The sequence below is a fragment of the Hyperolius riggenbachi genome, chromosome 4 (genome assembly GCF_040937935.1).
Source record: "Hyperolius riggenbachi isolate aHypRig1 chromosome 4, aHypRig1.pri, whole genome shotgun sequence".
In the NCBI taxonomy this organism is placed as follows: domain Eukaryota; kingdom Metazoa; phylum Chordata; class Amphibia; order Anura; family Hyperoliidae; genus Hyperolius; species Hyperolius riggenbachi.
Genome location: NC_090649.1, coordinates 205,364,340 through 205,370,339, shown reverse-complemented (window position 1 = coordinate 205,370,339; position 6,000 = coordinate 205,364,340). Strand labels below are relative to the sequence as shown.

The 6,000-nt window shown below is 46.9% G+C and overlaps 1 protein-coding gene across 3 annotated transcripts in view; it reads left to right on the top strand.

Moving 5' to 3' along the window:
* Nucleotides 1–210: 210 nt before the first annotated feature.
* DIS3L2 (DIS3 like 3'-5' exoribonuclease 2) overlaps nt 211–6,000 on the top strand; it is a 313,259-nt gene continuing 307,469 nt past the window's right edge. For 2 of the 3 annotated variants that reach the window (XM_068281273.1, XM_068281272.1), the window contains exon 1: nt 211–315. The gene's annotated coding sequence lies outside the window, so the exon portion shown is untranslated. The remainder of the gene's footprint in view (nt 316–6,000) is intronic. The other variant, XM_068281274.1, reaches the window with a different exon arrangement.

Sequence of the window (6,000 nt, the reverse complement as noted above, 5' to 3'; positions counted from 1 at the left end):
ACCATTAATGAAAGTAGTAGTAACATGTTGCTTTCAGCATGACATCAGTTCGTACCATTACAGTAATGTTAGTACTTCCAAGGTTAGTTCTAACAGCCTACTCTGGCTACTGTACGCAAAGCTTATCCCCCCAGCATCAGCACCAAAAACCAATACAAAAACCGAGGCTTATTTTCGTCCCGCCCACAAGACGGTGAACCTTTGGCTCCGCCCTTATCAACCTGCCCGACCCGGAAGTGTATAACTCAGAGCTGCTAATGAGAACCCGGGGGGATTTAAATCGTATTCGGGACACTACATAAGGACGGCCGTGCGGTAAGTGACTGACCGATTAGTGGAAAGCCCAAGGAACGGGTGTCGGGAGTGTGCGAGGGCTATGGGTCAAGGGGGAGGGGCGGGAGAAGGTGACACATGGAGAATGGTCGGCTTCCCCCGTGCTGTGTGTTGTATAAGCGTCTTGTAGTCACTCTGTAGCTGGTTGTGTCACTCGGGTATGTAGTTTACTGCCATGATAAAGCATATGCTAGTACAGGCAGTGCTAAAGCCCTGCTCGTTTCCTTTATGTGTCTGCTTGTAGCCCTCGTCCTTTGCACATATATTTCCTGAGTGAGTGGCAGGCTTAGCTTCCAGCCTTCCAGGGCAGTGAGGGCACAACTTCTCTGGCTGCATGCTCGTTCTGTCTCAGTGCTTTGCCTGCTGCCTATCCTGCTCTTTTCAGTGTGTGCAGAATGCCATCTCTAGTTCTTTAGGGCAGGAATGACCCCTCACTGTGCACTTATCTGGGTGCTTGTCATTCGAGCTCTGGCATTGTGTCAATGGGTTATCTGTCATGAGAGGTGATAGTGCTGCACGTGATCAACCAATACATGGAAGGAGTGACCTTGCCAAAGCTTTTGACTCTTGGTGCTTGTAGTTGAAGAGGTGATGATGTTTTACGGTGGATACTGGTGAGGCATGAGATCTTGCAATGGATTACATCGATTGATCTTTTTTGAAAGGGTTGCCATAGGGAATGAGAAGGGGTAGAACTTATTTGTATAGTAGTATTTAGTGTTTAAAGGGAACCTTAACTATAACAAAATAAGAGTTTCACTTACCTGGGGTTTTGACCAGACGCCCCCCCCCGTTGTCCTGTGCCCACGATGTGAAGAACAGATCCTCTGTTATTCAGCCGCAGTTAAGTTTCGGTTTTGCTGATTGAGCAGTTAGCGGGCCACTGCGTTTTGTGCATTTCCTTGGAATGTGTTTCATGGTATGCATACACATCATTGAACACATGCTGCACAGTAAAGAGAGAAACGCGGACTGTGCATGCACAGGATGCGTTCGCTGATGTGTATACGGACCAGGATTTGCATTCCAAGGGCTGCGCAGTGTATGAAACTTCGCTGTGGCGGGGGAACGGAGGATTGGTTCTTCACGCCGTGAGTAGAGGACAGTGGTGGGTGGCTGGTCGAGGCCCCATGTAAGTGATACTCTTTTATTTTGTTACAGTTAAGGTTCCCTTTTAAATTTGGGGGAGGGGGGGGGAGTTTACATTTGGGCATCAGGCAGAAATTGCTGATGTTGCTGTTGACACTTCCACTGTGTGGCAGATCAACTGTATACACATCACCATGGCAACGGGGACTTGAGCCCTACTGTCCCAGTTTGAAACCTATTGTATGGCTCTCACGGAATTACATTTTAAATTATGTGGCGTTTATGGCTCTCTCAACAACAACAAATAACATTTGTAAAGCGCTTTTCTCCCGTGGGACTCAAATCACATAAGCATGGCTCCGACCATCGAGGTACAGAGGAAGAATTTTATAAGTCTGGAAATGCCAGGCTGAACAGGTGGCTTTTCAGTGTGGGTTTGAATAGCTCCAGGGATGGTGCTGTCTTTACTGGGTGTGGCAGGGAGTTCCAGAGAGTAGGGGCAGCATGACAGAAGGCTCTATCTCCAGATTTTTTTGAGGTGCACTGTGGGAGTGACCAAGTTTATAGAACTTGCTGATCTGAGGTTGAGAGGTGTGGTGCAGCTTCAGCAAGTGCTTCATGTATCCAGGGCCCAGATTGTGCAGGGATTTGAATGTCAGCAGTCCAATCTTGAAGAGTATTCTCCATTCTACTGGTAGCCAGTGCAGTGAGCGAAAGATCGGTGTAATGTGAAAGTGGCAAGGCTGGTTTGTTAGCAATCTGGCAGCAGCATTCTGCACTAATTGCAGGCGACGCAGGTCCTTTTTGGGGAGGCTAGCATAAAGGGCATTGCAGTAGTCCAGCCGTGATGTGACGGTGTGGACTAGGGTTGGAAGATCCTCTGGGGGAATCAGATGTTTAACCACCCTGGTGTTCTATTAAGATCGCCAGGGCGGCTGCAGGAGGGTGTTTTTTTTTTTTTTTTATAAAAAAAAAAAAAAAATCTATTACATGCAGCCAACTGAAAGTTGGCTGCATGAAAGCCCACTAGAGGGCGCTCCTGCCGCGTACTTCTGATCGCCTCAGGCGATCAGAAGTAACAAGAAGGGCCGCGATGAGCGGCCCTCCTTGTTTTGCTTTTCTCATCGCCATGGCAACGAGCGGAGTGACGTCATGGACGTCAGCCGACGTCCTGACGTCAGCGCCTCTGATCCAGCCCTTTAGCGCTGGCCGGAACTGTGTAGGGCGGCTGGGGGGACCCTCTTTCACGACGGATCGCCGCAGGGCGGCTGCGATCAGGTAGCACACGCGGCTGGCAAAGTGCCGGCTGCGTGTGCACCTTTTTATTTGAAGAAAATCGGCCCAGCAGGGCCTGAGCGGCACCCTCCGGCGGTAATGGACGAGCTGAGCTCGTCTATACCGCTAAGGAGGTTAATCTTTGCAATGTTCTTCAGATGAAAGTAGGAAGATTTAACTACAGATGAAATTTGGTTTCTGAAACTCAATTCCCCATCGATTAGTACGCCAAGGCTGCGCACAAGGTTGGAGCTGTTTATGTGAATTCCCAATCCTGATTGGTGTTGCTTTTAGGATAGAGCTGTTTTGATGGCGAGTGCTGGCTTTGGACAAACAGGACCTCAGTTTTGTCAGTATTTAGTTTCAGCCAGTTCTCATTCATCCATGCCTGTAGCTCAGCTAAGCAAGAGTTTATTTTTTTATGGAGTAGGGTCTGTTCCACCAGGTTTGAAGGACAGGTATAGCTGTGTGTCATCGGCGTAGCAGTGGTACGTCAGGCCATGATGTTGGATAAGTGTACCAAGTGGCAACATGTAGATTGCAAACAGCAGAGGGGATAGGATTGATCCTTGTGGCACTCCAAATTGTAGAGGTGCAGGTTTGGACATTATAGGACCTAGGGATACTCTGTGTTCTGTCAGTCAGGAATAATCTGAACCACTGGAGAACTGATCCACTGATGCCACAGTACTCCTGCAGTCTGTTAAGCAGGATTTCGTGGTCAACTGTATCAAAAGCCGCTGAGATCCAACAGGATTAGGATGGAGCATTCCCCTCTGTCCCTTGCCATGAGCAGATCGTTGCAGACTTGGATGAGGGCTGTTTCACAGCTGTGGTGTTTCTTAAAGCCAGATTGTAGAGGGTCCAGGATGTTGTTTACTTGACAGCCTGGTTTCAAGTTGCAGATAGACAGCCTTTTCAATAACTTTACCTAAGGGGAGGTTAGAGACAGGTCTGTAGCTGCTCATAGCATCTGGATCTATGGAAGGTTTTTTAAGAAGGTGCTTGATGATTCCTTCTTTTAGAGAGGTAGGAAACCTCCCTGCTTGCAGAGAGCAATTTACTATTTTGTGAAATGTTGGACCAAGCAGGTCAGGGCATTTCAGCATATGTTTAGTTGGTCCAGGTCGCAGGTTGTCTGGCCGAGGCGACGGAGGATGTCTGAGATCTCTTCCTCACTAATACTTTTGAAGTTAGTCCAGGGTGTTAGGTTGTTTTTGCCACTATTTCCAGGAGTTGAATAAGTCTTAGGTGCTGTGGACTGAATGAGAGACCGAATAGAGGATACTTTGTCAGCAAAGTAGCAAGCAAATTTCTCGCATAGCTCCTTTGAGGGAGTTATAGTAGGTTTTAGACAGGATGGGTTACATAGTCTATCAACTGTGCAAAATAGTTGGGCTGGCCTGTTGGTGGCCTTTGCGATCTCCTGTGATAGGTAGGAGGATTTTTTCTTGGTGATCGCATTTTGGTAGCTTTCCAGGTGAGAGACAAGAGTGTGTTTATCTATTGAATTCTGAGATTTTCGCCACTTAATTTCTAGTCTGCGCACATTCTTTCTTTAGGTCCTTTAGTGAGCTGTCAAACCACCGTGCATGGTGAAGTGGTGTAGACCGTTTAATGCGAACTGGAGCAAGGGTGTCATAGGCAGATGACACTGCATGGTTGTACATCAGGACCATGGAGTCTGGGTCTGCGCAATGATTGGTTAATGCGTCGAAGTTGAGGGTATTCTGAACATGCTGGGGTGAGACATCTTTCAGAGAACGGTATTTTATGAGTTCTTTCCCTCTGTGTTTTATCGCTGGTGCTTTCAGAGTGAAGTGGATGGTGTGGTGGTCTGACCATACCACTGGGTTTATATCCATGTGTGATATTAAAAGTCCGGAATGAAATATAAGATCCAGGGTGTGCCCTTTCTTGTGGGTGGGGAGGTTGACAGCCTGAGAGAAACCCAGTTCACTCATTATGAGAAGTAGTTCACGTCCTAGGCGGGAGTCGTGATCTTCCACCCATGCATTTAAAATCTCCCAGGATGATCCATCTAGGGTGTTCCACTGTTAGGCAGGATAAGAGTTCAGATATTTCCTTAAAGGCTGGACCATTTTCTGGGGGGCGATATATGAGCAATATGTTGACGTTTGTCTCTGCTGACAGTTGGGCTGCAAGACATTCAAAGGTTTCAGTGGGGCCTATGGGCAGGGGCCTTTTATTCAACGAGGATCTGAAGCATATGGCAACACCCCCACCCTTGCGGACTAATCTCTCACAGTGCAAGACTGAATAATTGGTCGGCACGGTTGCTTCAAGAGTTGGGCCTGCATATTTCCCAAGCCAGGTCTCTGTCAAAAAGGTCAAATCAGAGAGCTCTATTAGGTCATGTATAGTTGCAGTCTTATTATTTATCGATCTGGCATTGCAGAGTGTGGCTGTGATTGAGCTTTCCTGGGGACAGCTATGTTTTTTTTTTTAGACTTGGATCCACTACCTCTCCTCCCCCTTCTGCTTTTCCTGAGTATCCTAAAGGATTTTAAAAGGAGAGCTAGTGAGGTGTTAATTTGTAATTTCTCTCAACCAAAAAGGTTCCTGACCCTCTGGTCTAAACTCAGAATTCCATGTACAAGATTATATGTTTACTGAGAGCCTGGTACTTGCCAAACCTAAGGGTCAGTTAACACCTGCAAAATGCAACTTGGCATTGTGATTTTATTTTATTTATTTATTTTTTTTTTTTAGGGAGTGTGATTGTACAGCGATTGTGCTTTGCTATGTCATGTGGGATACGAGAATCACATTGTGAAATGCTACATGTAGCGCGTTTGTGATTTTTATCAAAATCGCAACACTGCTGTGTGACTAGATTAATTAAAATTCATTTCCATTGTGCTTTGCTGATGGTTGCTGGCAATCAGCAAAACGCTGACAAAATGCTCCAGTGTGAATGGGGCCTTATTGTTTTATGTTCTGTGTTGGGTCTTCTGAGTGCGATTCTTTCTGGGGGTGTCTGCTTTTGTCAGTGAAGGGTGTATCTGTCCTTCTGCATTCTACTGCCAATTGATTTTACTTGTTTTGCATGTACTGTAGCTGCCTGGACACTATTTAACCTTTTGGGGACTGACGATAGTAAATCCTATGGCGGCTGTTCTAGCCTAATGCAGCGTAGGATTTACGCCACCCGCAGTTTCTGCTCCCGATGCGATCGTGCGTACCTGAGAGGAGCATTTAAGCTGTCATATGACAGCTGACCTCTCCCCTCAGTGATCAGCAGCATATGGCTGCTGATCACGTGATCCCTACGATTGCTGA